Here is a 21,495-nt window from a genome sequence, read left to right on the forward strand (position 1 = left end):
GCAACAATGTATTTAACTTATTTAACATGCTAAACTATATTTTATCCAATGTGCAATATATGTAAAATGTAAAACTCTCAGAAAAACAAACAAACACAAAAATATATATTAATAAGTGCCGAATAGCAAAAATGTATGTATATAATGTACGTGTGTATGTATATGTCTTATTTTTCTATATTCTTATTCTGTCTTCTGTATTTTGAGCTGCTGTGACAACTTAATTTCCCCACTGCGGGATGAATAAACTCATATCTCATCATATCTTATCTGTTACTCATTTGCTTCAAAATGGTTGCAGAATAATAAAAACTATAATTTCCTCTAAATGTTTCCATATATAGTAAATTATTGCTGAGACCAGTACAGTTTAAAGAAAATCAATCATTTACAGCATGTTATCTCTTTTCTTTAAGAAGACATGCATGTGTTTGGGAAATGCTGCAGGAGATTTGTTAGAATTGAAAAGAGAAAATGTAATGTAACAGGCAGTGCTTACTTGATATACAAATGATCATTTTAAAGGTGTAAAAGTATTCAACGGGTAAGCTTGCTTGGCTTGCCATTGACAGCTGACAGTGCAACATGTGGTAAATCAAATGTGCAGGGATGGGAGACTATAGTATTCTGCAGTCAAGCCCTCTTATTTACTATCACCCCTCTTTGTATGCAACACTCGAGATGCATCTGAGGAAAGACTGTATGAAAGAGTGTGCCATTATCCCTATTTGAACAATTATTGTGTCTCGCTCCTCTCTACATGGCAGGCTTGTTTACCCTCTGCCGACTGTGGAAAGTGCATGAAGCACCTCAGAAGTCCTGTCCTTGCAGGGGAGATGACAACCTTACACACTCCCATTAAGTGTGGGATGTATCAAGCCTAGTCAACAAGATGAAACACTATAAATCAGACCAATCCTCCCCTCTAACTTGGTAAGATGGAGAACAATTACTCTTCCACAAATGAATGACACAAATGAGCATCATCACAAACCCTTTGATAATCATTTGACTGTGCTTTTCAAGAAGTTCAATACTCTGCTCCTCAAAGCAACAGGCAGAGGGCTCACAATGAGCAGCCAGAATGTTGCTTATGAATATTTCAGTTTGAATGACTGTGGACTTTCATCATTCAACCAGTTTAATTTTACTTGGTTGGAACATGTTGTACACTTGTTTTCTGTCATGAGAGCAACAAAAATGTTACAGCCTCAAGCAAAAGACTGAAAACCAAATAATCAACGCTGCATATTTTGGCCTCCAAATCAAATTAAGTCTAGCCTCTGATTGATAATCAATGTTGCCTAATGTGCTGAGGCTGGAGTTATGCTAATATTTAAAACATGTTCTATATGTCCATAAAATGAACCATAAGTTTCACTTTAATGAGTGTGGTGAGGGTGTTGTTGTCAGAATACTTTTTGAAAAGATAAGCCAATCATTTGCTGCCTTACATTCACTAATTATAAGTGTTGAAAGAGACATGATTCCCTGGATAATTTGATTTGGGATATGCTTGCATTACCGGTCTGCCTTCTCCCCATATATTAGTCTTTTGTCACTTTTCTACTCTTCTATCCCTCTACCTGTAGGTATAACTAACATCCTGCCATGTATGCCATCCTCTGTGCTATCTCTATTGTGTGTTATGACAGAGAGCGGGCCCCCACGGGGGTGACTAGGTTTAATCTCTTTAAGCAGTTACATAATGGCCCCCAGTTCACGTTTTAATCAGCGAATAGGTGGCTGTGCCCAGGGACGAATAATCACATCTATAACTTTCTAATCTAATATCCAGCTACATTCAAGTGGATTAGAGAGGAGCGGCGAGGGAGAGGAGGGGCACAGGTGGTACACATAGATGTGAGTGAGTGTTTGTAGGAGGATTTATTTCTGTTATTCCGAGATGGAGAAGATGAGACTTCATCATGTGAATCATGTGTTTCTGTCTGGAGTTTATGTGCAGACAGCATGTGTGTGTCTGTGTGTTTGTGTGTGTGTGTGTGTGTGTGTGTGTGTGTGTGTGTGTGTGCATTTACAGTATGTGTATCCCCTAACCGCCTATTGGAAAACACACTGTCCATAATATCAATCCTTTCAGATCACTTTTGATTTGAGATGTTTGGCTGGTTGTTTGGTGATGGGCACTGACAATCTCATTCCCTAGATGGCTCTGTGTGACCTGCGCTGTGTGCCGTACACTGGGTGCAACATCAACGTGGGAACAAAAGTGAATCAAGAAATGTATCCAGACAGACAGATGGAGAGACAGACAAGGGGAGAATGTATCAGAGTCATCAAATTGAATTGTTTCCTGAGACACACACACCCGCACTCACAAAGGAGGATTTAGCAGGAAATACAAAATGCTTTGGCTACAATAATCTAATTGAAAATCCCAGTCAGCATGTGACCTCATAGGCAGTAAAGAGTGTATTACACATTTATCATAAAAATAATGTGGTTTCTAGTTTTATTTGTTTACATAACTACAATCTGTGTAATGGTCTAAAGGTACAAACATTGCAGAACAAAGCATGAAGAAAATCAATGAGATGCTCATTTCTTGATTGTGAGCAGTGCTCTGTTCATCTTCATCATGCCGTGACGTAGTCCCGTGCATGTTATTTCTTTACTGATAATTAAATGTGAGGCTAGTAAAACTCCTCCAGCTCAGTGAGAGCTTTGTTTATACAATAAGGGGAATACTAGAGGAAAACGATTTTATTCACAAATATTTTAATTTAAAAGGAAATTATAAAAGCAAGGACAGAGGGAGAAGGCTGCTACAGGCTTACACAATGAGAAACAAAGTGGACAGAAAGACATACAGCGATGGAGACCGACAGACAGACATGAGGAGGGGAGCAGGTGGCAACTACAAAGGCAGCTCTAATAAAGTCTTGTTAGTCAAGAACGTCAAGTCAGTGGTGTTGGAATTCACACTGAACAGATCAAGTGACTCTCTGTGATAATGTCAAGTATCTTTAGGTATGCTCAAACACCAAGTGGTATTCTTTGAGTGAATACTTGTGAGACAGTGTGTCGCACATTTTCTCGTCTGATGTCTCCATGTTGATGAAGGGTGCCTTTGATAGAGCTCTTTAGAGCTTTGTTCACCACGTAAAAGGATGCACATACATCCATGCAATTATGATTGGAAGCTAATACACATTTGTGATGTTTAATGGTAATGAGCTGATTGACAGTTGATGGCAAATAAATATTAAAAGCCAGGAAGAAGAAGACTTAAAGCTAGGAAACATGGATGTGAACAATGCACGATTGAAATATATTAAAAGGAACGACAAGAATGACAAACGTTTAGGCCTGGATGGAGAAAATCACATTTCTTTACCCAAAATAATCAGCCTTTAAAATCAGGAAAAGACAACACTTACACCATATTACAAGACCCAAAATGTATCACGCCATTTAGTTTCATATAACAATGTCAACCTAACCATTCATTGAAGAAGCATACAATGGGCAGAAGCAGGTTATTATCATTGTTGCAATTTCATTTAAGTAATAACTAGAATTACCGTTTCACGGTTTTATGCCTCCGCCAAAGTTGTGGCTTATGTCCATGTTTGTCTAGACTCATATGTAGACGTGACAATGACAATGGTTCAAATACAGATTTACTTAGGCAGCAGAGCAGAAGATCAATCTCAGCAGTGTCAGGTGGACTGGACAACCAAGATTAGTGTTGCCAATTCAGTATCTGATCAAATGTGAAATATGGTCCCAACTTCCCCTTCTGTTCCTGAGTTATAACATTGAATTATGGCCAGAAAAGTACTTTTTCAGAACATAATGATCAGAAGTTGACCTTTTAGATATAAAATGGCTTGATAATTCATGAGTTTATCCTATCACACAGAATTCTGTCATAATTACCATATAAATTATAAAGTTATGACCAAAAGCATCACAACCAAACCACCAAATCTTCTAATCCTCATTCTTGAGTCCAAGTAAACATTTGTGGGACATAGTAACGGACAACCAGGGAACATAATGCCTCCGGCCATCGCTGTTAAAAGGCAAAGCAGTAGCCGCCCTTCCTTGATCATAGCTCTGTCGGGAGGGAAAGCAAACATGGACAGGGACAAGACCACAACAGATTTCTTCTGTGGACGATCTGCCAGCTACTAAACTAAAAGATGTTTTCTACCACATTTTGGATCCAAGACCGTGTGTTGCTAAATGTGTGCTTCTGCCAGAAAATGTTGTGTCCAGGATACGCTCCATCAGATAATGTCTGATGTGAATACATCGTTTCTAAAAGTGGTGATGGGCAATTTAACTAATTGTTTGCCATCTTCAGGGGAGTTTTCAAGCGTAGTCAGAGTTCATATCCATATCTTTCAGCCCAAAACTAATCCAGAAAACATTCCCTCATCACAGAGAAAGTTGAAAGTCACTCTTTGAAAAGCTATCCTGTTAAATGTACTATGGGTCTCAACCATTATTTTACAGATTTTGTTAGAGGGTTTCAACGACACTAGAGTGCTTTCTACCAGAAAGTAAATAAAGGTATAAAGTATAACATTTCTGCATTAAAATGTCTATGTAACAATGGGACCGGTGTTATATACTTTTAGTCTTCTGTTTCCACAATATTCAAACCCAGAGAAATTTGGAATTTTTATCAAGGTAACAGTCTGTTTCATTTGGTCACCTGTCAATAGCATCATATACCATTTGCACATGCGTCAGCGTTGTGGTTGTCTGTTAAAAGCTGCCAAAAGTTTATTTTTGTTAATCCAATTTTCAAGTTGCATTTTTATGTTACATTTTTAATTATTTTTATTGCATGAAGGCTTTAAGGACATTGGATCTTAAGAGAAATAAGCTGAGAAACAAGTTGAGCAAATGTGAGTGGCAGCTGTCTAACTCTGTTGGAAAAATGGATTTTTTAATGTGAAGTGTGTATTCGGTGTTTTTACTGGTTTACATCACCTGGTCGTTGTCTTGGTTAGGCGGTAAAAGCCACTGAAGGAATCTAAACCAGGAGAAGCTGACTGCTGATGCTACAGCCACAACTGGACCATATTGAAATTGTTTTTTTAATTGAGAGACCCCTGGCAGCAGAAAATGACATATTGAGCATTTAAAATTTTGGGTTTATACTGACTTGTCTGTGCTGATTTATCTCTTTAAAAAGGGCAGATATGTGTTAAAATGCATGAACATTGTGTCTATTAGATTATAAGTCAAGAACAAACTCACTGTAAGATTCGCAAGAGAAGTGGTGCAGAAAGCAACAACTCGCCAACAGGTCTGGGGCTACAAGCTGGCATGTCTGTCAACAAGCTTCCCTCATGTCATGCCTGTTGCTACACATGCTGAACAGAAGGTAATACTTGTTGAAAACTATTAATTACAGTATGTTATCATCAATGTTATTAGCATTCATCAAGACTACTTATACTGGTAACACTTTATAATAAGGTCCTTAATAACCATTAATTAACAAGTAATAAGGCATTGTTCTCGCTTTAGATCCGGTAGTTGCAAAAAGCATAGTTAACTTATAGTTAACTTATAACAGATGAGCAATAAAGTATATTTTAATATCAATAAACAAACAAAATAAGATTAATAAAGGCATGGCAAATACATAATGGATGGGTCATGGGTGTTTGTAATGTCATTATTAACACTTATATAAGCTAATAAACATTCAATAATGTTAATAAGCATCTTGTAAGGACTTACAAGGGCCTTATTACTTGTTAATTAATGGTTATTACAAGGACCTTAATATAAAGCGTTACCGACTCTAAAAATCATTTAGAAATTTCACATGCATCCCTCAGACAAAATTAAAGTGTTACTTCCAACAGTTAACTTTGGTTCCTCAAACCAAAAGAATAAATAACTTTAAATCCAAAATAAGGATCCTCTTTGTTCTGGGAGTCTTTGGAACTTCATAAAAAAGACACAGCCAAGTCAAGGCCACACAACATTCTCCGTCACACCACAGCCATCTGACAGATCCAGCTCTGTCATGCAAGAAGAGGTTAGACACCCACCATCTGCCTCCACTGCCTACCACAGTATGCCACCCTACCATGGGTCAGTGGGTGGTCCCACTTCATTGCCACATCCACACAATGAAGAATTGTATTACAGAACCACAAAGCTCACACTCAGTCAGTCAGGAAGCTCAAGTAAAAACCTGTTTATGATGTTCCGACATGTGAAATGTTGTTAAAATATATATGAGTTATTCTACCAGTGTTTCTATAAATTTTAATGATGTTATTATCTAACATTTTTCAAGAAATTGCTACTTTGTTTCTTTGTGTTAATCCATCAACATGCCTCATTACTCACAATGTGGTTGCTTTTCATCAATAAGCTCAATCCAAAGTCATTGTTTTCATCCTTGCAACAAATATTGTGTTAAAAATGTTGATACCACAGCAGTGTTGTAACTTCAAGTTCAATTAAAGGTAAATTAAAATTACTGTGTCACAGCCCACATGCAGTTAATGACTTTTTAAAGGGCTTAGGCTTTTAAATGTGGGTGAGTCATTGCTGTATTCAAAGTATATTCAAAGAGAGCAAAGAAGCTTTTATATTATAACAAATCCACACAGATCCACAATAAATCTGACTTTTCTGTGTGTACAGATTATTTCTGCATTTTACATCGTATCTGAAAGTCTAAAGCTTTGTTTGCACTCGCGCAAGACACCGTGGTGCATGCCTTTTTAGTCGGCGTACAATCTACGAGCATGTACAGTTTGCTTAATGCAACGTTTGTTGCAATATTCTCTGAAGCACCAGGAGCATAGAAACAAAATATTCTGTGAATAAGAAAGAAGTAGAAGAGAAGAGATAGAGAGCTAGGGACTGCCTCGCAATAGCAGTAAAATCTGGCAATTTGTCCATGTATAGACTATAATTACTGATTATTGTTCACCTCAGGTCAAAATGACTGCCCGTCTCCTGATTTTTTTTTCCTGACAAAGCGTTCACTCATGTTTTTCTACTCCCACTTGCAAGAGGCATTTAATCTTCAGGTGGTGGCTCTTTCCACAAATTCAACACCCTTTGACTGTCCCTGCGATCTCTACTTGAATAATCAACTTGCTGTGTGGGTCCATGTTAAAGAGTGCAGGGTAAGCCTAGACACAAGAACTCAGAAGTGAATGACCCAGCACTGCAACAACTTTTGGACAACCTTTGCAATTGATAGCATACTTTTTCCCGTACTAGTGACACTATGGGAAACCATAAACCTAACACTTACTCTGGATTCATACCAGAGATCTCATCCCCAAAGAAAGCCACATGTTTCAACTCTCAACAGTCATGAGCCTACAAAGTGTCCAAGAGTAAAGAGTATACAAAAAGGAATACATTAGCAATATGACTAAATCTAAAGAAAAATCAAAACTGAATGAAAGTAAGACCATGCTAAGTGTTCAGATCAGATGCCTGTGTTTCTGTCACAGGGCTGCCATATTCTCATCTTTACCTGTGAGAGGACTTAAGTACACTTTCTGATCATGTGCTTCGGCAGGTTGCTTGTGGAGTCAAAATGGCATTTTGAGAGATGTCATACCATCACTTTCTTTAGATCTCTCCTGCCATATTTCCCCAGAGAAATACTCTTATACCTTTACAAATGACACTTCAATTTACGAGTGCATGTTGGTGTGTGTGTGTGTGTGTGGGTGGGTGGGTGGAGGGTGTCTCAATTCCCATCTTGCTGCTTGTTGTTAATACACATAACATAGTTCAAGAGCTGCACAGGGACAGGAAACTCTTGACTTTCAAAAATTACTTAATTGTATGATTTCAAGTGAAAACAATAAACTACTGGAGGCCCTGACATATGCAGATGTGCTCCATGAGCCAGAAACAGACAACAGTTAATTCCCTTCCTTTTTCTAGGTGTTAATGTCCTGGCAATCAGCCCAAGTGCTTTTTGATTAGCTCATTATTAATTCATGCACACTCCCGGAACCTCAAATCACACTTAATTACAACTGTGATTCCAGCAGTGACCAATATTGATGTAATTAAATAATTAGGAGTTTGCTGCTGCAGCATCCTCTTTTTGACTGCAAGGGATGGAGAGAAAATTATGTTTTTAGAATATAAATGAAAAAACTCACACTGAACTGATGATAAAAGGCGAGTGCATTTATGTATATGTGTAGAAGTGCTTGGTCCATGTGTGAGGAGAATGTTTTAGTAGAGATTAGTCTAAATGAAGAATGTCAGATAATGTTCTTTTATGATCGATTGAGAACACTTACTGATGTCTCCACAGAATACATTACAACAGTCTGCCTGTGCTGTCTGGTTTGGACTAAGTAGTGATAAGAAAACTGCCACACATGATGATCAGCTCTTTAATGACTTACAGTAATAAGAGATTAAGAGAAGTTTAGTGAATTTACTGTACATATGAAATGGGGCATTTGCCTTAAAAAGCAAGATAATTATTTGGGTGAACATGAACTGGATATATTTTCTGGCGTCTGACCAGTAGAGGCTGAACTCTGAAGCAGCATAACTTTGCTTTATTTCAATTAGCTGATCTATCCTACTTCATTTTGCAGTTGGGCACAGGCAGGTAATGCTGAAAAGAAGGAAGCGTCATTACGTCATTGTAACAGCACTCAAATCTTGCATTGGTGCCAAACTGTGCCACTTCCATTGAAACTAATGGGGCAGGAATGGCAGGTCCCACTAAAACCCATCATACGTGCGTTGTTTCACCTTTGAGAAAAAAAAAAAAAAGGTCTCCAATGAGATCATAGCTCATCTTAAGACTCTTAAGACTCTTAGACATCATGATCTGTGACCAAATGGGGCAGGTCCATCCAACATATTATCACTAACTAGGCTGTAGTTACCAGATTATTTTATCATTAATTAATAATGATTATACTAGTGTGGCCTCAGTGATATGGCCTGTCAGAGTCAGGTAAATATCCTTACCGAGCACAGACCACACAACGATTTAGCTAGAGAGGCTGAAACATTGGCTAACACTCATCAACACCCTGTCTGTTTATCATAAACCTTATTATTTCTAACTAGCATTAATGGTTTTACCTCCAAATTAATTAAGGGCATCTCAGTGGAGATACTGGGGGCTCACATTAGCGAGACAAAGTTCTCTCACAAACAATAAAAAGGGTCAAGATTTATAGAGGCATATCAAATTTGGCAAGCTCCTGTCAATAACAGGGAATATTATCCAAAGAGGTGATGAACACGAACCCTCCTGAATAGTATTATTATAGATTAGTAATATTATTTATAAATATATAAGTTAGTTATAAATACGTCAGTTAGTTATTAAAAAATGCTCTATTATAATTTAAAACATGGGGAATACTACCAGCTTGGCACCATTTATAAACAATGCAACATAACATCCTTTTCCTTTTTTATAAATTCATTGGGCACAAGAGGGGAGCTGGTTGCCAAGTTGTTTTTTTCTGGCATTAACAAAAGCGTGGAGGCCCATTTTTGTATCATTTGATTATTCAGTGGGCTAATAAACAGAAAAAATATATAAAAAATATTTTGCATGCCAGTCTCTACCTGTCTCTTTGCCCCAAGATTCTTTAAAAACTGAATTAATTTCTAATATTATTCCTGTGATTTAAAAGTTGACATTGCGCTGAATATTCTGTATTTAATAACACTTTGCCTTCATGAAAACTTTTTTAAACCCAATGAGCAGCAGACACGATAAATAAATAAATAAATGAATAATCTGCTGCTGTTCATCTGAAAACAAGGGAGCTACTGAAAACCTGGCGTTTTGGAGATAAGGGTTGCTCATGTGATGGCAGTCTGGTTGCCTGGTGATTTCCATCCCCGTCCTTCTATCTCCTCATCTATTCCCCTGAAGATGAAAGAAAACAGTTTGCAGCTACTTACTGGGACTCTGCAACACATTAGTGGCTACTGCTGCGGCCTTCAAAGACTGTGTGTGTGTGTGTGTGTGTGTGTGTGTGTGTGTGTGTGTGTAGGACATGGACAAAGTGAGGCAGGAAGACAGAGAGCTTCGACACACATACATGTGTATTTAAGCGTTACTGGGCCTGGCATGTCTGTGTGTGTCAGCGTGTGCACATGTGCGTCCCTGCTGACATTCTAAAGAGGTGTAAGGTCAAGGTTCGTGTCAGCTCGACTCAGCTGTCACCCCCTGAGCTCTTTATAAAATCCCTCACAGCTCTTTCAGCTGCTGTTTGAACATCATCAATCTGGCGTAGCCTGTAAACTGCGAGGCTGTGGAGGTTTTCACAGACAATGTCTTTTCATCTGGCACTTACACGTTAGGAAATATTTGTCAAGAACTTAAAACATCTTTGACAAATTTCAAGGCAAATATAGAAACAGAATCAAAATAGCACGGTCCAGCCGAGTGAGCTCTGCAGTGCCATATTTTGGAAACATTTTATTCTTTGTGTGTGAAGTGAAGCAGTGCTTTTCATTTCACATCCTAATTTAATTAAATTGTGTGGACACTTGCAGATTTTATTTGAGAAAAAAAGTTGTTAAAAAGATGGTCAGGTGCTTTAGCCTCAGTCTTAAAAGTATAGTTTTTCCCCAAATTAAAGATGCATATTTTCCATCTCATCTTTACTAATTTATCGATCTACATTGCTGATGAGGATGCCAGTAATGTTTACAACAAGCCTCTCTACCATGAGTAGACACACATCTCCTTATGTATGGTGATAGTTTTCTAGTATAGTCCAGTAGCAAGAAGGTTTCTACATGAAACAGCACTGAACAAAGTCTGTAGATCATCTTGAGTAAGCATGATTTCTGGAAAGAGACATCGCTGACATCTCTTAATCTCCAACACTCCCACCAATACAATCTACATTAATAACTTGAACTTCAGGAGCATATTGTTTCGGGAGATGTTTCAGTCTTAGGGTTAGCTTTTGGACAAATTTAATTTAACACAAACTTGAATGAAATGTTAACCCTTACAGTCTTACAAGGTACGGTGACAGTTCTGTGCTTTGACAGACAGATGCAATCAGAGGAACTATAAATCACCGAAGGGATGATCCAAGGCTGAGTGAGTGGACCTGCATAGGTGCATGTTTTGATTAAGTCTCCCATCGAAGTAAAAAAAAAACACAACCTTAAAAGGTCCTACAAAGAAAGAAAACAACAACATTTACTGAGTATTTTACGAGAGACAAAAGAATAAATAGAAGACTACATGGCAAGATTCCGCCCCGTTGTTGCCTGTGTGAGCACTGCCCCCCTGGACAGTTAAGCATGTTTTGCAGATTAGGGATTTACAACTCAAGACAAAGCGCAATGAGGGAGACAGAGAGAAAGAAAGAATTATAACATAATCAAAGGTGCCTCCCAGGAATAGTTGAAAGAATGGAAAGGCTGGACTGCAGTTGTTTCTCTTCCCCTACATTGCTTCCATAAATCCCACTGGCCGCATGTATAAAGTATTTAGGAATAGGAGTACTAATCCGAGAAGGTTCTGCATCTGAAATCATAGCAAACTTTATTTAGTCACATGACCCAAGGGGGTTATACAAAATCATTATTCATGACGCTGATGCATATAAATCCCAGGTGAAAAGGCATGGACGTCATGTCGGACATGATGCGTTATACGGACAATAAAAAGACAGAACACAACACTTCCTCTGCTACTGCTCTGTGTTGGAAACAGCTCAAGATTTCCTGAAGTTGCTGAATGCTACCAGCTCCTTTTGGTGCTGTGCTGGTCTGTAGTTAATAATTTTGAAAAAAAGAGAGACTAATTTGATGTAACATTTTTAAATTACCAGTGTTGATCTCACTCTGCATTCAGACTTTTCAGTTTAATCAACTACCTCTGAATGCCACTCATCTTTAGAAAAAGTTTGTACAGATGACAACCAAGGCTTTGGTGTAACTAATGAAATATCACAGTACTTTTCATTCATTGATTCCCACCTGTGGAAAAGTTCTTGGTAGCATGTTGAGGTGGCGCAGGAAGCAGAAAATACTGAAGATACTGAAAATAGGCAGGCCGACACTGTGATGCACCAGCCCTAAGGGGCCAAGAGACAAATCAGTGCAAATCAAGCGGTATTGCAGTGATTGAAATAAAGTGCCATGCTTTTGTTTATCTCTCTCCAGCTGCAACCTCAGTTGGAGGGAGTATAGGAGGGAGCCTTGCTTGCAGTGGCCTACATGACAGCGTGTGGTCTGCAGAGCAACCTTTCCATCAAGGGGCAGCTCTGACCTGAATGATGTTAAAACCTGCCGCTGGCTACAGGAGCAGGGAACACACGGTGTGGGGGATTCCCGATTGAGTGATTGTCACCTGCGCAAAGAAGGACACACTTCTATCGCAGAAAGCAGAACGTTTCTCATAAAGTCTTCTGCGAACTGGCCTGAATCTTAGCTATATTCAGAGCAAGACTTCTTGTCCCGGTCTTTGATGACCCACACTCATCTCTCAATGTTACATCCACAAAAGGCCAGTGTGCCCCTCTCATGGGAAATAGAAAACAAGCCTTTCAACCGAAATGGAAAGAGTTCTCGTATTGCAGAAGACTTAACAACCTCCCTACATTTAAGTTTCTTCTCAGGTGAAAGTGACATCCACCAAGGAGACCTTGTTCTGTGTGGAAACATACAAGCAGCAGGGAAATGAATGGCCTGTGGCACTCATCGCAGCAGCCCTTAATACTTCTGATGGGCAGTTCTGCAAAGTGCAAGTCAATGTGATGAAAGGATTGTGCAACAGTTACGTAAGGTCTACCAGAGGCATTCTTCCCTTCCCTGTCTAGAAAAGATTAGAAATTCAATTTAGACATGACACATAACTAATGTCAGGTGGGGAGTATTTCATTCACTTGGTAATTTCTGTTGCTGTTTTGATAAATTGGAAAGCAGCAGTTAAAATACTTGTAAAAAGAAATTAATCAATTCTCTTGCTGAGAAATCTGCTACTATTCTGTCTTTTCGTATATGTTTAAGACATGTTTAAGTTTAGATATGTTGTGGATTCACTTTACCTGTATAGCAGTCTTTATTAAAGCAGATTTACCTGTCTACTGAGAGAGTTACAGTGGAAAATTGAGGTTAAACATGGGTTAAACAAGAGGTTACAGACAGGAATAGTAATATGTTGCAGTTATGTGCAAAATCACGTATTTGTACACTGTGATCTCGATTGTGATTATTTGAAAAGCTTGGAATCTCATTAAAGAATAGACCATGATGGGTCGTGACTTCACGTCATTTGTTAGATGAGCTTTAGCTTGCTGTTAAATTGCATTGCCACAGCACAAGAATAGTATAATGACTTTGCTTCTATAAATACAGGAGATGTTCCAGATTGGCCTAACATCCACAATAAAAGCAGTGAAGCAATGGAGTGTTGATTTCTTTTTTTTTTCTTTTACTGCTGCATTTTAAAGAAGCTCTGGAGCCTGATGTGGTTGCTGTGTCCACAGCTTGCACTGTTCAGTCTGCAGAAGTAAAGAAGCCACTAGTTGAAATTACAATGGCAACCAACACTGCCATGCTAATAACCCACAATTGCTAGAGGGGCTAAAAAGATTCCATTAGCGTGTACCCATATACTCTAAAACACACATTTAATACTTTTGTATCTCACAAACCAAGATTCAAATGACTAGACTGTTAGCTAAATGGCCTGCCAAGTGTGTTTCTAGTGATTACAGGGACTGTTAATTTTTACTGCAGAATTGATTTACCTTTTTAAAATGTGAAATAATATATTGAAATTGGAAACACTGTATTGTAGAGTCATATTAATTAGTTCAACACAATCTATCGCACTTGGTTAAAACCTGATACAGGCACAACTAAAATTTCACTGATTATCGACTCAAAGAAAGACAGAATGTGAAAGAAAAACGAAATAATAAATAAAAGAAAAAATATACACCAGCCTTCAGCTATTATGGTGGCTTGCATTGTAAATTAGAGTAGTGGAATAAATGCTGAATGAGGAACAGATTATTCACAGAGGAAGTGTAGAAATTATGCTTAAAGATAGATAAAGATGTTAATGTACATCATACTCCTGGGGTTAATCATTAATAGAAATAATATTGATTTCCAATAGTACAAAGTTGACACACAACTTCCCAATGAAGCCTGGTACCACTAGTATGTCCTGTATTTTGTCTTGCCCCGCTGAAATTAAGAATTGGATGTCCAGATTTATTGCAGTTCAATGACTCCCAATGAGGAATAATTATAATTATCGCTTCTGACCCCAGTACTATAAGCATTAACAATATCTCATGTAGTCTGTGTGTGTTATCTAATAATGTTCATAAAGAGACCTGTAACCTAGGTGTACTTTTTTGACTCAATGAAGCTGGATATCACAAGGGGGATTAGTTAATATTTTGTTAATTTGTTAATTACTGAGAATAAAACCAAAACAAATTAACAGAATCAGCAGCTGCACTGTTGTGATTTAGACTGTTAAACATGTGAGTCAAGAAGTGGAGCCCTGTTAAATAATTTGTTTGTATTGATTAGCGAGTTGACAACTTTGCTACCACACCCAAACATCAGATAAGTGCAACAACACAATAAGAAGCCAGCTATAATATTAATGATTAGTCCAACAGCAAGGATACCAGTTCGGTGTCTGTCTGCAGCTTTTTATTTTGCAAAATTCTAACTAACAACTAAAGCCAGTCTGAGATTTACTCCTGTCCAGCAGCCTTTTACTCGGTCACTCTTCTAACTCCATTTTTTCTTATTAATCTTCTCTATTATGTCCTGTCAGCTTCTGCCATAATATCCGCAAAGGCTGCTGAACTGGCTTCTGTTTCCTGGTTACCAAACTCCTGTTCTGGCATGACACCGGTAACACACCCTGTCTGGAGCCTGAAACCCCCCCCCCCCCTGCATGCCACCAACACTCCCCCGGTGCTATGAGCAGCCCTGACAGGCTAGCATTAGCAGCAGTTAGCTGTAAGTATTACTACAACAATAAGTAAAACTTTCTGTAAATCAGAAAACTCTGTAAATCCAAGAATCGGAGCAGAGTAGCCAGAGTAAATCAAAGGGAAAACCATTTTCTACATAAAATATGATCCAGCTTCACCAAAATCAATGGCATATCTGGTGTTGGTACCAAAAACTTTTCTTATCGTACTCACCCACCAAAGTTAACAAGATCAGGGCAGAGTGGGTATGACAGAGGCACCATTGTCCCCCATTATAAGCGAGTGTAACATCAAAATTATTTTGAACCTGCATAGATATGTAGTTGTTTTGTATGTAAGTTGTTTTATGGGGTCACAGAAGTGACAAACAACAGGCCATGACAGGTCCTGATTTGGGGTATTCAACCAAGATCAGGTCATTCCTTTTCTTTCTTTCTAAGTAATTTAACCAACTTTTTTACTTCATGATAAAGAAAATCACCCAAATCAAAACAGCCACACTACAACACTGGCTCCTTTCTTCTTGTACCTGCCATAACCCCTAAAACTAAGATAAACCAAGTGTCTACAAGCATGTAGGGCAAGGGGAGGAGGGATATATGAGATGCTCGGAAAGAAGGAGGGGAAAGGAAAGGTGGGGAACAGGAGAACTTGAGTGAAATGTATGTAAAACAAGACATCATATACAAGGGGGAAGGAGGAAGTGAGCGAAGGAGAATGAAGGGATGGATGAAAGAAAAGGCTATAAGGTAACAGGAAAGATAAGAAAGAATGTGAGGGAAACAATGACCAGAGTAAGTAACACACCCAGGACAAACTGGTGCCAGAAATCTTCCTCTATCTCACCTCCATTAAAAAAGACCCAGGGCGAAACCACCGCACTCCGGTCCCCATCTCAGTCGCTTTAATATGGGTCTTAAAAGTAATTTACAGCAACATATGTGGCGAGGCATCAAAAGTGCATTTGGCAGATAAAGATGCCATTGCTGACAGAAATGTGGTGCCTGGAGCAAGGCTACAGCTCTGTATTCTCCTCTCTCTTTCTCTCACACAGATTTTTTTCTCCACCTCCACTCTCTCCCCCTTCATCTCTCCTTCCTCCACGACTTTCTCCATCGTTTTCTCTCCTGTCTTTTCTCTATCTTCCCACCTACAACTCCGTCTTTCCCTCCTTCATCATTCCGCCTACACATCTCCATCCCTATTTCCCCCTCGCTAACTCCCACTCAACTCCCTCCTTCCTCTGTCATCCTGATTTCATGGGCATTAGTACAATGTTTTTCCAGAATGTGTTTGCTTTATTCAAGCCATGTTGCGTCACAAGCCAGAATCTTGTTTCCCGTTTCTGCGGTGTGAAGAAGCCCTCTAGACAGGACGCCAATGTCTCACATAGGCTTAGCTGTCCTTTAACACCTCCTTTAACACTGAGTGCCGGCCAGAGTGTCCCAGATTTTAAGACTCTGAAGTGACTCGGCAAGGGATCAAATCCCAAACCTCTTACAACCAGTCCACTGATCTGTAGCTGTTCACTAAAATTTGAGCATCAGCCATTAAATGTCCACATCAACCTTTCCTTCTTGTCCTCTACCTGCTTTCCAAACACACTCTCTTCCATCTATCTCTCTCTCTTTCCTCTACTTCCACTCTCCCCTGCCCTCTCTCATCCATCTCTCTCCATAACTCCCCCACCCTGCTTCACAACACAGTTTTTTTCCAGATTTACAGTATTGCCTTTCGGCTTCTTCACCGTAAATACTTCCCACCATCCCTCCACCTTCCCTTTCTCTCCTCCTCCTCCAGACAGTGTGATGTGGGTAATGTGCTGTTGAGTTAATGGGTTCATTTTTCAACATCTTTCTCTTTCTTTTCTTTTTTTAACATGTCTGAGAGGAGGAGAATAAAGTAGCAGTCTCTGGCTTCCTCGCGGTGAGCTATGATGACGACTACAGATTGTGACTTTCAGACGTTACCTCAAAGTGAATAATCCACCTCTAAATCTATCCAAAAACGGATGTTATTCCATGGAGTTCATTTGGGTGTTGAAGGTTCTTGTAATTTAACTAGCCTCTCCTTAAGTTAGAAACAGCAGCCAAATTTCAAAAGGAATGGTTTGACATCGTGGGTAATATTCACTTTCTTGCCGAGTTATGAGAAGACGTATATAACTTTATACAGACAAGCTGCTGGCAGTTTACAGTTTAGCTCAGTATAAAGATTAGGAAAAGTGGGAAAGATCTGACATGGCTGCAGCAACCTCCAGGTCTGTAAAGGGCAGGCAACACAAAGTGCCTTAAACCTGTATTTTTGGCCAGCAGATGGTGACCTCACTGGTTTCAAAAATAAGTCCATAAGACAATGGCCCTACTTCTCACTTGATTTATTACCTCAGTAAACATATTGCTGATGGGTTTATGGTCTCAATCGATAGTTTTAAGTCTTGTTCATGATGATGCATGAAGTTCATTGTGTAAATTATGGGCCCATTTAAAGTAAAATAGATAACAAATCACGGTATGCTTTAGAGCAGGGGTCACCAACCTTTTTGAAACCGAGAGCTACTTCAAATTATCATCATTGCTTCTTTCAAGACCTCCCCATCCGATAAGGCTTTCTTGCTCTTTATCAAAAAGTTTGCAACTCTAAGTGAAGCTCCAGGTGCTTTTCGTGACTTTTTCACTTGCCTTCTGAAAAAAGACAAGGGGCATTTAACATTTTTGGTTTGAAAATGTTATATTCAATATTGTAATTTTCAAATCTACATCAAGTGTTATTGATCAAAAAGGACAGCAGCCCAATTACCTACATTTTTAGATGGACCTTCATTGTAAATACTGCTATTTTTAGAACATTAGACTCACATGGTGAGGCCAGTAATTCCCAACCGCTGTTCCGCGGCACACAAGTGTGCCGTAAGAAATCATCAGGTGTGCCGTGGAAGATTATCCAATTTCACCTGATTGGTACTCTAAGTGAGCGCCGTGAAGTGAGAGGCAGAACAATTAAATGCTCTTCCAACAGAGAGCAGTGTATCCGCGAATCTCGCGAATTCACGTGTAGTCAAGTGATATAACCGGAAGAGAATTAACATCTCCTCATCCATGACTGGAGACAAATCCAGTGACTCCGTCTTAACTAGCGCAAACGAGGTTGGCCGGCTTGTTAACAAGAGCCTCTTGTTAACAAGCTGGCCTCGTTAGCGGCAGTTAGCTACAGTTAGCTCTGTAGCAGTACAGTGTGTATGTGCTGCTGCTGCAGGAGATGTTCACTTAGCGATCTCTGTTTGTTTACAACAAGCACCGGAGCGAGCGGTGTCAGTGGGGTGAAAAGACGAGTGAAAACCTCTAACCTGTTGACTTTAGGTCTGTCCCCGCCCATCATGGCGTCTTCAAGTTGTGAAATACGATCCGCCGTTAACCTGAGGTACTTTATTTTGAAAATATACCGGATGTTTTATTTTGTGTCTGTGCACGACTTCCTGCCCCGAACGATCTGCTCTGTGCTGAATTGAGGCGCCGTGCTCCGTCGTCCGACAAAAATAGTCTACAAATGAATCGTGCATGTGCAAAGTCGCCAGTCTGTTTTGGGTCACTTTTGCCAGTTCCTAGGCCAGATAAAGGAGGAGGGTTGGAATTGTGACAGATGACACATGTAGTTCTAAACATATTTAGGCAGTTTTACTGCCTAAATATGTTACTGTCTTTTTGACATTTTTGTTTGGTGGTATGCCGTGTGATTTTTCTAATGTAAAATAGCCTATGTGCCGTGGCACAAAAGAGGTTGGGAAACACTGCTGTAGGCAACCAGGTGCCTGTGGGCACTGTGTTGGCTACCCCTGCTTTAAAGCATAGATACCACAGCAGTCCTCATGTTCTCAGTCGTCTCCACCCTTTTGTCCAAAGGCAACGTTTTGGCTCCAAAAAAGCAAGATACCCAAAGTCAAAATCCGGAACTCAAGCCAAAAAAGCTTTAAAACAGTATCCCACATACCAATGGGTGACATAATGGTGGCTACTTCTTTTATTTCTTTTATACATTCTATGGCTCAAAGGTAACAAAACCTATTCAAATGGCACTGTTAAAGCTTAATATATCAATATATTATTATTAATCTTGCATGGGATTTTGTGCTCAGCTTTTTATTTCTATGTTACCAGATGAGACTCAAAGTCCAACATAGAATCCCTCACTTTTTATGTTCAAATGAATTTCATGGGATATAGCATGTTAATCAATGGGCTTTAGAGGTTCTGATGGGTGGATTTTGTTGCCTTCAAACACAAGCAGACTAGCAGTTTTCTCTGTCCAGTTTTTGTGCTGAACTAAGCTGCTGGCTGAAGCTTCAGACATGAGAGTGGTGTTAATCTTTTCATCAAGCTTTCTCCAAGACAGGGAATAAGTGTATTTCTCAAAATGTAAAACTAATCCTTTGAAGTCACAGTAATGTTGTAGCATTTAATAATTAAGAAAAATGATCCCTGCAGCATTTCATCTGTGTCCGCACAGTGTCCACACAGTGCGATAGCTAAGGGTCCATCCACCGCCCCACACCCATCTCCAACCCCAAACATGCTGCTGTTGCTCATTGTTTGAAAGGCACCCCGCTGGTAGAGGGTACAGGATTTAGAGAAAGGAAAACAGATCAATTAAAAAATAATCAACAGAGAAGAAGAAAGGACAACTCTCGCTGATAGTAAATATGGCCTTTTAACAACAGCCATGCAGAAGGAAACTCCAAATGAAAACAAAAATGATGTGTATTGCCAATACTCCAAGGTATCTCTCAAATTGTGTTTTTGTTATCTACACAAAATGTCAGTGAGTGTCTTGAGTTTTGCAGGAGTTTACTTCAAAATTAAAGGAAAATAGGGCGTGCAAATAAAAAGATGAAATATTCCACTAGAAGATTCTTAACCCAGAAGATAAGTGAGAGAAAAGGATGAAGGTGGTGTAGTGGGATAAAAGGGAAAGGCGAGACAGGCGGCTTTTTGTTGGTGTCAACATCATTTGGAAAAGTGATAGAAATCAACCCTGCCTCGCCTACTTATCTCTGCAGTCTGAGATGTTGTTTCTGCTTTTGACAGCGCTGAAAGTGTCTCTGCTCCTCAATGCCGGTGTGTTTATGTGCTAGATTTATTTACATGCACATTTGTGAGCCCATGACATCCCCAAAAGAATGTGTGTGTGTGCGTGTGTGTGTGTGTGTGTGTAAACAGATAAGGCTTTGAGCATCTGAGATATTTCAGAAATCTAACGCAGGCTTGATGCCCTTGCCGTGTGATCAAAGAATACGGGGCTTCTTTCATTACCTTTGACGGAGGAACACATTTGGATGTTTGCCTGCTTCTCTCTCTCTCCCTCTCTCTCTCTCTCTCTCTCTCTCTCTCTCTCTCTCTCTCTCTCTCTCCCTCTCTCTCTCTCACACACACACACACACACACACACATACACACTCACTCATGCTGCCTGAAGGGAGCGGAGAGTGTTGGTTATCAGACAAACTGTGCATCGGAGAACCCTTTTAACAAGGTGGAATAGCAGAGCTGTTTTGGAATTCAGGAATCATGAAGGCTGGATAACTGCACTGCTGATTCACACTAAATGAGGTTTGAGAGGAAACTAGGTTACTTATGTGTTTCTGCTTGGAATATACCACTACTAATCACTCATATACTGTAAAACATAACACGTGCCAATGAATCTGAACCGTATGACGCATCAACAGTGGGAAGAACCTGACCAGAAGATCTTGGATCCGCTTGGCTGAAATGTCCTGAATCCATACCAGTTTCAGGGACGCTGCTCACTGACTTGACCCTCTGATTTGGCATCCCTGTGGAAAAAGCAAAAAGGCAATCATAGATTATTTATTATACATATTATGAAAGACATTGAGTAACAGAGGATGGAAACTATGGTAAATATCTATGACACAAGCTTTTAAGATAAGCTTATTGCACTGTATCCTGTGGGGGAGGACCTTTATACTGTTAATTTCTACTATCATATAGGGTTTTTTATCTCTACAGAAAAATAAGCTTGGCCTATTCGTTCTGCCTATTCATTATATCTGACATGAAAAGTAGCTTTTTACATATGGTGAAAAGGGCATATTTAGATGCCTACATTTGATGTTTGCCATGTTTCGTTTTATGACAGAAACGCATTCGTAATGGATTATTCAAACCATATGAAAAATAACAAGATTTGCTACCTACCAAGCATGAACACATTTGAGCAAAAAGCAGCTTTGATGTATGTAACCTACAGTTCGTTAAAAGCCTTAGTGACTTTGTTATCACATCTCCCAGCATGAAGGTGTCATATTTTATCATGGTGTTTTTAGTGTTCCTAACACATGAAATAATTTAATCTGCTAGACACAATTTGCAGTGCAACTCACACAAAACCTCGTCAATTAAAGAGCAGTATATAAGCCTGTGCTTATAGAAGTAAATTGTCACACTTTCTATAGAATCCTTGCTGAAGAAAAAAGGGGTATAAAAAGGCAGATGGTACACAAAGAGATCGTGAACCA

This window comes from Centropristis striata, chromosome 7, assembly GCF_030273125.1.
Source record: "Centropristis striata isolate RG_2023a ecotype Rhode Island chromosome 7, C.striata_1.0, whole genome shotgun sequence".
Taxonomy (NCBI): domain Eukaryota; kingdom Metazoa; phylum Chordata; class Actinopteri; order Perciformes; family Serranidae; genus Centropristis; species Centropristis striata.